The 10927-nt window shown below is 38.3% G+C and overlaps 1 non-coding gene across 1 annotated transcript; it reads right to left on the bottom strand.

Moving 5' to 3' along the window:
* Positions 1–1427: 1427 nt before the first annotated feature.
* On the bottom strand, positions 1428–1534 carry LOC113613310 (U6 spliceosomal RNA). The gene has a single exon (XR_003430170.1). It is a non-coding gene; the product is annotated as a U6 spliceosomal RNA (small nuclear RNA).
* Positions 1535–10927: the final 9393 nt, after the last annotated feature.

Below are 10927 nucleotides of genomic sequence, written 5' to 3'. Positions count from 1 at the left end.
ATTGTTGTATTAAATGTCTCAGCTTGTAAGCTTTGACCACACAATAAACATAGCACCACATGATATTAAAATTTAATTAGCCAATTCCATATTCATAATTCACAGTCATCATAGGCAACATCTTACACATTCTGAAACTTTTTAGTTTATAGGGAAATTTTTTAAATGCCCAGTACCTTTTGCAAAACTCAGTTGAACATTTCCCTGCAGTTTTGCATTATTCATTGATAAAGATGAACCACCTCAAGAGAATTGAAAGATAACATATCCTTTATTTTACCTTTAATCTTTCATCAAAAGAATCTACATATTACTTTCATAGCACTAAATTTTATATATGATAAGGTCTATTAAAGAAACATGCACTAAATATTCCAATTTCAGAAAGAAGGGCCAAAAAATGTAAGCTGTGTCTCTGGTTCATTGAATGAAGTGTCAGGCATCTCATGCAGCACAGTGAGCAAATTATTATTTCTGGATTGTACATCAACCCAAATCTCCTAAAAGCTCTTTCTTATACCAGCTGCTAAATGATTAATAGTGTTGCATTGATAATTTTCACAAAAGACACTGCTGAATAAGAGAACAGTGTGTCCAAGAAAATGAGTTTGAGGTTCAGGGAAACAAAACACTTTTTCATAGTTTTAAAAGAAACATAGTATTGAGTTATACAGACTATCAGTTTCTCCCAGTAAATAAGCATGTGCCAACCCCAACTTTCTTCACTAGGACATGGCTTAGGAAGTTTATTTTCAGTACTCGGCATATATATTAATATTACATATTAATATAAATTAATATAAAATTATATTATATATTGTATATATTTTTTTCAATATTTTATATGCTGAGTATTGAAAAATAGATATTTGTATACACACACATACATATGTGATCTTGACTATGTATGTTAGACTGATGGTTTTAATACAGATATCGTTAATAAAAATATTTTCTTTTGAAACTTTACTAGTGATTTGCTTTATGGCTTTTAATGTGCCAACTTTCCATCTCTCCTACTCTTAGCAAGACTGTCTGTTTGTGGTCGGAAACCATGGACTTTTAAGGCATAAAAAACTGGACATGAAACAGAGCTTCACCACTTAGTTGGGTGATCCTAAGGAATTTACTTACCTCCTTTTTATTTATTTATTTTTTTAATTAATTTTTATTAGAGTATAGTTGCTTTACAATGTTGTGTTCGTTTCTGCTGTACAGCAAAATGAATCAGCTACACATACACATATATACCCTCTTATTTGGATTTCCTTCCCATTTAGGTCACCACAGAGCATTGAGTAGAGTTCCCTGTGCTATACAGTAGGTTCTCATTAGTTATCTATTTCATACATAGTATCAGTCATGTATATATGTCAATCACAATCTCCCAATTCATGCCGCCCCCCTTCCCCCTTCGTATCGATACTAAAATATGGAACACTTTCACGAATTTGCATGTCATTCTTGCGCAGGGGCCATGCTAATCTTCTATGTATTGGTCCAATTTTAGTATATGTGCTGCTGAAGTGAGTACTACTTACCTCCTTTTTAAACTGTGAATGGTCAGCTTCCTAAACTGAGAGATGACAAAAATTATACCAACCTCATTAGATTGAAAGAGGATGAAATCAAGTCTGCAGGTTTTGCAGTCAGTGATGTAAAATGAAATCACATTTTCTGTAATTCTCCAATTCTAATGGCTCTCTACCCAACATCTTCTCTAAGAAATTTGCACTTTCAAAAATTTCTTTGGCTCAGATAATACAGAGAATCTCATGTTGTATGTACATTTGCCATTGTAATCCACAACAAACATATTAGCAAATCAAACCTGTTAGAAAATATTTGCATAACATATATCTGATAAAGGACTTTTATCCAAAATATACAAAGGATGTTTAAATCTCAACACTAAGAAAACAAACACAATTTCTTAAATGTGCTAAAGATCTGAAGACACCTCACTGAAGAAGATATACCAGTCACTTGCCCTTGGGCACTAAGAAACCACTACACACCTATTAGAATAACTAATATCCCCATAACTGACAGTAACAGTTGCTGGCAGATGCCTATAAAATCTGATAGTATGCTAGTGCTAAGAAAGAAACAACAACAGATAAGTAATTCAGTATAAGGCAGGTAAGGTGTTCAATCCCAGCCAAATGCAAGAAAGAGTGGCAAAACAAAGTTTGGGAATGGGAAGAATAAGTAGAAAGCTTGCCCCCGCCAGGTATGACAGTGTACACAGGAAGACGGGGATCAGCACTGTGGAAGCCATCAGAAGCTGGAATAGCCTCAGAGGAAATAACTTTCTGATCGTCAGATTTCAAACCCATGAAACGTTTAGAGGAAGGATGGAAAGGAGCTTGGCGTGTATCGAGCACTTACTTGTTAATTTGCAAAATCATACTATGAGGAAGGTTATGTTTCCATTTGAAACAGATCAGAAATGGCACTGGTAATAATTAGACAATCTAGAATTTGAGCCAAGCTGCCAATGACTTTATGACTATCAAGCCAAAAACACTGATGATCACACTGACATTCGATGAAATTCTTCTTGTATCCAAGTATGATGGTGTAAGTGTCCTAAGAGCTATTACTAAAATTCTTCCTAATAAGGGGTGTGCCTTTGTTTAAAAACGGAACTTAAGGAACCATTTAGGGAGAAGGTGGGACCTGAGGTTCAGCTGAAATGAGGCTGTAGATGAGAGAGCTAAAGTGGGTCTGGGGTAAGGAGTAGTCAAGAAGAAGGCAGGGAAATTGGAAAAGTGGAAAAGAATGATGGAGGAAAAGAGAAGGTGAAGTCATGTGACAGGCGGATGGTGCCTCGTTACTGAAATAGCCAAGAGACTTTTAAAACCAGGAATATCTTACTTTGATTTTGTAATTGTTTGTATTGCTGCCATGTTCCTTCATCTTTTCAAACCTTTGCCAAATCCATGTATTCAAATGCCTTTGTGTGAGTGGTTTGTTTGGCAAAATTTAAGAAAAGGTATTGAGTTTCACATTTAGATCAACATGGTATGAACCAGGGACCACACAACAAAAATGGAAAAACAACCTTTAAAAAGAACAAAGGCAGCAACCAGAACTAGAGAGCAGAAAGAAAGCATATGCCCTCTAGGAAGTCACAAAAATGTTCATAAAGACATTGTGATCTTCAAGAGTGGAAGGTGGATTTTGAGGATTAGAGAGATGCTGACAACCAAGTAGCCCAAGTGATTTGGAGAAATCATTTATGAGTGAACATCCTTGAGGAGGACTTTAAATACCAGATTTATTCCTTAGTAGTAAATCAGAACATTACTATTTTTGAATCACAATTCTTTCTCCTCCACCCAGCAAACTGTCATGTTGAGTTTCTTTATCAGTGTCTGTATGTTGATATCACTCCTAAGCAAGTTTAGGAATTGCCTACAGAATAAGCCAATGAAACGTGTTCTTCGTGTAGTCTATATCTCAAATTAAACAGTGAAGTGTTGTTATATATAGAGATGTTGCTATAGAAATGTATAGTTGAAAATGTGCTTCCTGACAGTAATGAAATTGTCTGCTTTTTATTTAAATGTGTTCTGATATGAAAGTAATAATGCACCTTTCAAATAATTCTTTTAAACCTTTCATCAGTTCTTTTCCAGTGATGGCACACCTTTGGAGTTATTAAAACTTTAGCTTTACGTGTCAAACCCAGACAAGTATTGTATCCTCTAAAAACAGAATTGAATCATTGTGTAAAGACAGCAGTGCCATCAGAGTGGTGGTGTTTGAAAGTGAACCCGTCATGAATTCTAAGTGTGGCGCAAATAAAATCATTCTCTGCTTATGTCAAACCAGGACTCAGATAGCAAGAATACTTAACTATGTTCAATGGGGCTTAATGTTTTGTCAGTCATTTATCTGCACATTGAAAATATCCTGTCAAGCAGAGGTAGACTTTTACTAAAATGAATTCCCTCCAGAGGGAAAGTACCCCATTGCCCAGCTGTAAAGTATCCACAGAGACCCAAAAGATTGTTTGTTTTCCTTTCTTTTTTTTTTTTTTTTTTTTTTGCGGTACGCGGGCCTCTCACTGTTGTGGCCTCTCCCGTTGCGGAGCACAGGCTCCGGACGCGCAGGCTCAGTGGCCATGGCTCACGGGCCCAGCCGCTCCGCGGCATGTGGGATCTTCCCAGACCGGGGCACGAACCCGTGTCCCCTGCATCGGCAGGCGGACTCTCAACCACTGCGCCACCAGGGAAGCCCTTCCTTTTGTTTTTTAACCAATGGAAACTCTAGTACCCAGAAATGCTCTTCATTATAGTAAATATTTAATAGATTTATTTTTCCAAGGTTAGTTTTCGAAGGATGTGTTTATAACTGGTGTTTAGTGTTTAATAATTAGAAATAAGAAGTATAATAAAGCGCCATCTATTGGGAATGCAAACAACCAACAGACTCAGGTAAATGGTGCTTTAGACATTTTTAATAGGCTGAAAAAAGTTAACCTGTCATTTCAAGAATTTACAGGAAAATTGGACTAAAAATGAGTTTCAAGTGAAGACTGGCTATGTCTGTTTACTGATTATAAAAAAGTAAGAAATCATCGAGGACATCAACAGAGGACACAGAGGCCACTACAGAATAGAAAACTATGTGAAAAGAGTAAGGGAAAGGTGATGGAGACTTATTCTTTTCTTTTTTTTTTTTTTCAGTACGCGGGCCTCTCACTGTTGTGGCCTCTCCCGTTGTGGAGCACAGGCCCCGGGCGCGCAGGCTCAGCGGCCATGGCTCACGGGCCCAGCCGCTCCGCGGCATGTGGGATCTTCCCGGACCGGAGCATGAACCCGTGTCCCCCGCATCGGCAGGCGGACTCTCAACCACTGCGCCACCAGGGAAGCCCGAGATTTATTCTTTGGTATGCATTTTATTATTTGAGACATTGTAACTGGAAAGTTAAGAGACGAAACTAGCCAGAGGGGGGTCTATGTACATAATTATAAAATCAGAGCGTTAAGGGAGCAAAGGTGAGCTCAGGAGGTGCTGTGGGTAAAAGAATTGTCATTCCATGGATCTCAGAAAATTGTGCTGGGCATGGTAGGTGCTCAGTACACTGACTAAATGAATTCTGAACTTTAGATGAAGGTGAGACTGGATATCCGCAGTTGACCCATGCATACGGATGACATAATATGGCCTTTGGTCTCTGGAAGACTTTGGTTTAAACTCTAGTTTTGCATTTTTAACCATGTGAACTTTGTGCCTTTCAAGTCACTTGACTTAATTAACTTTGGTTTTCCTTAGGTGTAAAAGAAGGATAGATAACAATAGGAGAAGCTATAAAAGGCTGCTGAGAGGATTGATTAGGGTAGTATATGAAAAACATTCAGCAAAGTGATTCGCAAATAGTAACCTCTCAAACAATGGAGGCTTAAAAAGGATTGATGATCTAAATTGTGACTTTAAAAAAAATTTGTATTGAAGTTATTTTAGACCTACAGAAGACTGTGTACAAAGGAAAATAGTACACAGATGTTCCCATATACTAGGGGTCTGTAGACTTCTGTAAAGGGTCAGATAGTAAATATTGTAAGCTTTGTGAGTGAGATGCCTCTATCACAGTTATTCAATTCTGCCACTGTAGGGTGAAAGCAGCCCTAGACAATAGGTAACACAACGGGCACAGATCCGTTCTAACGAAATTTTACAAAAACTGGTGATGGGCTAGGTTTGGCCCATAGTTCACAGTTTGCCAACCCTAAACTAAGCTATAGACTTTATTCAGATACCCCCAGTTTTGGCACCAATGTCCTTTTTCTGTTCCAGGATCCAACCTGGGATATCACATGGTCATTTCTCCTTGATCTTCTCCAATCTGTGATTGATAGTTACTTGTTGTTTACTTTTCTTCATGGACTTGACACTTCTGAAGAGTACCAGCCATTTTGTAGAATGTCCCTTAATTTAGTTTTTCTTATATTGTTTAATGATTATACTGAGGTTATGAAATTTTGGAAGAGTACCAAAGAGGTGACATTCCCTTCTCATGGCATCGTACTGGTGTATATGATATCAGCTTGACTTATTATTGATGCTGTTAGCTTTGACCAGTGGTTAAGGTGTTGTCTGCCAGTTTTCTCCAATGTAAAAAGTATCGTTTACCCTTCTAAACTCTATTTATCACAAACAAATCACTAAGTCTGGCCCCCTTAAGAGGAGCGGAAACTAAGCTCCACATTTTGGAGGGAGGACTATTGCTATAGACTGAATATTTGTGTCCTCCTAAAATTCATATGTTAAAACCTAAACCCCAATATGAAGATATTAGGAGGTGGGGCCTTCAGGAGATTATGAGGGTGATGCCCTCATCAATAGGATTAGTGATCTTTTAGAGACCTCAGAGAGCTCCCTTCTGCCAAGTCACAACTCAAAAAGGGAGGGTGGTGGTCTGGGAGGGGAGGTCTTCTCTGATGTTCCGCTTAAACCTCATTCTTAGGCAGTAACTGTGAAGCTGTGCCTAGATGTTTTGCTTTCACCATTATTCCTGTTCCTTCTCCAGCTGTAATGATGGGTCTAGCACGTACTCTTGCCCTTTTCCCAGAGGTGGAGTATTTTTTTTATTCCCCTCCTCATTTTTCTTTTCCCTTCTGCAAAAATCCAGTGCTCCAATGCAACAGTTTTTTTCTGTTCTTCCCTGTGCATATCAACGCTTATGCTCCATAGATGAAATAGAAAACATGGATCTGGGTGGCCTTTTGTCAGTGACTGCTATTCCCCTCATCCAGTCAGAACCACAGGGAACTGTTCTCAGGATTCTTTATGATCTTCTGTGTGAGCATTTGATGGCTGTCATGGAGAAAAAGCCTACAAAGGGATATAAACTACCTATCCTGTGGCCCCCAAAGGCTTCACACTCACACTAGCCCATATGTGGCTTTTAACAACGCCTTCAAAAGAATGTTAGCTCCATGTTCTTACTGGTCAGTATGGTTTTCTGGCAGCATCTACCCAAGTAATCAAATTCCATTTTTCCCTCTCTCACCATTTTTTTTTGGAGGTAGTTGTTTGCTCTGAAAATTTTAATTTGTAGTTAGTCCATCATTTTTCTTGTTATAAGGGTGGGAGCAATGTCCTTTCCAGCTCTCTACATCTTTGAGCTCTCAGCTGACATTTTAAAAGATCCTTTAAATATATTCAAGGATATTGCTAAGATTAGAGTCTTTATTCAGCTCAAAGAGCATCATGATTTGCAGTGATGCCACAGATATGGAAATAGGTGAGTCCTTATGTTAGCAAGATATAGATTGGCAAGAACTATGATATGAGTATATAAGGATGATTAAAAAATTCAAAATTTAATCACAAATGCTACAACAGATGTTTTGCAAATGTTAATGGCTTAGCTGTTCTGACGGTAAAACGTACTTTATAAAATAAAAGTGAACAACACAGGGAATGAATTTCATTAGAGTTACATCAACAGTTGTATAAGAAAAAAAAAAACCTATAGCATGGCATTTACAAGTAGTGTCACTCTACAAGTTGACAAGAAAAAATATCCAGAGTGTGGACTTGGCACTCAGGAAAAAAATGGCTAAGAAATCCCAGAAGAATGTGAAGAGAGTTCAAACACAACCTCCAAACACCCTTCAAGGCACAGCCAGAGAAGAATCTCCCTCTAATTGTCACTTTCACAGAAAGTCTGGATGCACGTATGCTTACAAGGTAATCCCAATAGTCATTTACATCTCAGCTTTGTATAAACCAATGAACAATATTACAAAAATATTTACAGATAGAAAATGCTACACAGACCTCACAGAAAAATAACTATTATATATAAATACAAGTGCCTCCAAAGGAGCAGGGATATTGTTAATTTGTACTCCGTGCACTTTTATCACTGTAGATTTGCAAGTTTGGGCCAGGAACTAGAGATCAGTGTTGCTCTACATAATAGTGAGAAAGTCATAAGGAGAAGTGATGGGAAGGTCAGCATAAGAGCAAGGAAGTTGGCAGTCAGCCCAGGTGCTACCTGGATAGGAACAGCTACAGTGGTCTCTAAGTGGGAAATAAACTGTGTGATTTTAAGTTATTGTGAGGTGAGCAAGCTGACCCTTTAGTAAAGCTTTATAAAAAAGCTGCTTCATGTAATTTCCTTCTATCTGTGGTGCTTTGCAGTGTTCTGATCCCAATGTAGAAGATGTTTCCACATTTGGATCAACCCCAGGGCAAAGATAAAGGACTTTGTCCCGAAGCAGGAATTAGTCAAAAGGGACTTAAAGAATTTGAAAAAGAACAGATACATGTATACGTATAACTGAATCACTTTGCTGTACACCTGAAACTAACACAACATTGTTAATCAACTATACTCCAATATAAAATAAAAATTAAAAAAAAAACGAATGAAAGTCCCTTTATCTCTTCCCACCCCCATTCTATGACACAGAACTCAGCAAAGACTTGAAAGGGATTTTGGATTTTCACAGTTCCTGAAATGAGGCAGTCTCCATGCCCCCTGTGTCTGCCAGCAGCCATGTATCTCCCTATGTGTCTCATTCTTTGTAACACTGGAGTCCCATTGCCCCCTTCTTCCCAGCATATATCACTCATCTGGGAAATGAGGAGAATGTACTTGGTGATTTTGTTTATGATAATTCCAGTGAAGAAAAGAATCCACTTGCTCCTCCATCCTTGCAGCTTCAAACACATGAACCACAAAGCCCCCAAAGGGAGCACGATGACCCAGGACCTATAGAACAAAATGTTTCATGAAAAGTCATCACAGCAATCCACTGGTACTGGTTCCTGGCATTATTTACAACACACTGTTCTTTGTAAGGATCTCATGTTTTCCTAAAGCTAACCCAGTAAAATGTGCTATAAAATCTTCAGGGAACTTAGGTATTTGACTCTAAACCCCAAACGCTACCCACCAACCACAGCTGTCTACTCCTCACTTTATCATCTCAGCCAGAACTACCCTCCTACAAGTACACAGCATTATCAGTCATGAGCACTGGTATATTTTCAACATGCTCGTTAGCTGTATAGAAAAAAATTGAAAAAGTTCCTTGAGAAAGAAAGAACACTTTCTCTTAAACATGAAGTGTTTAGCTAGTTGCCTAAAAAACCTGAAAATAAGGACTTTGAGCCATGTCATTCAACACTGAAAATACTTATGGATACTGACAGACCATCAAATTTAAGTATTAAACTTCACATTTTCTCTAATTGTAAACAACTAGAAGACAGTGTTAACAGTGCCCCTCAAAAATTTCAGAACAGAACAAAACGTATTAAAATTGTATAACAATATTTCACTGTTATCTCTCTGTGGTGAATTACCTGTGATTTTTACTCCACAAATTTTTTTTTGGTATTTGTCCAGTTCTCTCCAAGTTGTGTGAATTTAATCTGTGAACTAAAGAAACTAAGAAAAATTTGGTTTTTCCACTATTAGATTCTTTGTGGCAGATATTTATATTCTATAGTTAGAAGGATTTTTCTCCCACACAGCTTAACTGTTCTATAATTTTAAAAATGAAATGTTATTTTAAAAATAGCCAAGAAACTATTGAATATGTAGAGGGGTACACTATCTTAGGTAAGCCAGAAAGGTCACAAGCTTGGAAGCAAAAATCAATGTATTGGGCTTCCCTGGTGGCACAGTGGTTGAGAGTCCGCCTGCCAATGCAGGGGACACAGATTCGTGCTCCGGTCCGGGAGGATCCCACATGCCACAGAGCGGCTGAGGCTGCGCGTCTGGAGCCTGTGCTCCGCAACGGGAGAGGCCACAACAGTGAGAGGCCCGCGTACCGCCAAAAAAAAAAAATCGATGTATTTTAAAGTAGGCTCTTTTAAAAAGGGCAAAATTATCACTTTAGAAAAAGCAGCTAGTCAATTTTCTTCATTTTACAAATAGAAAACTAACACTGGAAAGGCAAAAACGACTTTCCCCAAATTACAAATGGAGTGGGATGCCCAGAAACAGAACTTAGGTCTTTCCCTCTGTCCTGTCCATGATTTTTACCTTACCACAGAAATTTTAACTACTTAGTACAAAATGACATGTGGTCTTTCCTAAAGGTACCTAATGCCAGCATCTTCTCCATTTGTTCATCTTAACGAGGGTCAAGTCTAGAGAATTAAAAAATAAGCTTATAAAGTTGAAATCCTGGCTCATCCCACACAATTAAATTCCATCATCATACATAAGCAAATGGGAAATATCATTCTATTTTGGCCAAACAAGGATGTCATTTGTCATGCATTGAGAAATAAATGTGTGTGTATATATATATATATATATATATATTTTTTTTTTTTTTTTTTTTTTGTTGTGGTTTTTTTTTTTTCTTTAGTTGTGGCGAACGGGATCTACTCTTCACTGCAGTGCATGGACTTCTCATTGTTGTGGCTTTTCTTGTTGTGGAGCACGGGCTCTAGCACACGGGCTCAGTGGTTGTAGCTCGTGGGCTCTAGAGCACAGGCTCAGTAGTTGTGGTGCCCAGGCTTAGTTGCTCCATGGCATGTGGGATCTTCCCGGACCAGGGCTCGAACCTGTGTCCCCTGCATTGGCAGGCGGATTCTTAACCACTGTGCCACCAGGGAAGCCCCAGTAAATGTATATTTTGACAGCTGGCTCCAGATTCCTAGAGAGAAATACCTTTGCTTAGGAAATACCTTGATAGAACTCTCAGGAGGGAAACACCAAAACCTGAGCATATGTTCTTCATGGAAATAGCAGAGTGAAAAAAATAAAACAAACAAAACACCTAAATTCTAGGGCTCTATGTAGCCATTTACCAGAGATTTGGAATTGGGGGAAGAGCTGTGGACAAGGAAGAATTAGTCCAAATTGTATAGGAGGATATTGGACAATGTGGGTATAAATGAGAATGTTGATGATGGAGTCTCTAAGATCTTTTGGAAACAGTAA

Source organism: Aethalodelphis obliquidens, unplaced genomic scaffold (assembly GCF_003676395.1).
Source record: "Aethalodelphis obliquidens isolate GAN/ISIS:26980383/991018 unplaced genomic scaffold, ASM367639v1 scaffold3, whole genome shotgun sequence".
Classification (NCBI taxonomy): Eukaryota; Metazoa; Chordata; class Mammalia; order Artiodactyla; family Delphinidae; genus Aethalodelphis; species Aethalodelphis obliquidens.
This window is presented reverse-complemented; position numbering and strand designations above follow the sequence as displayed.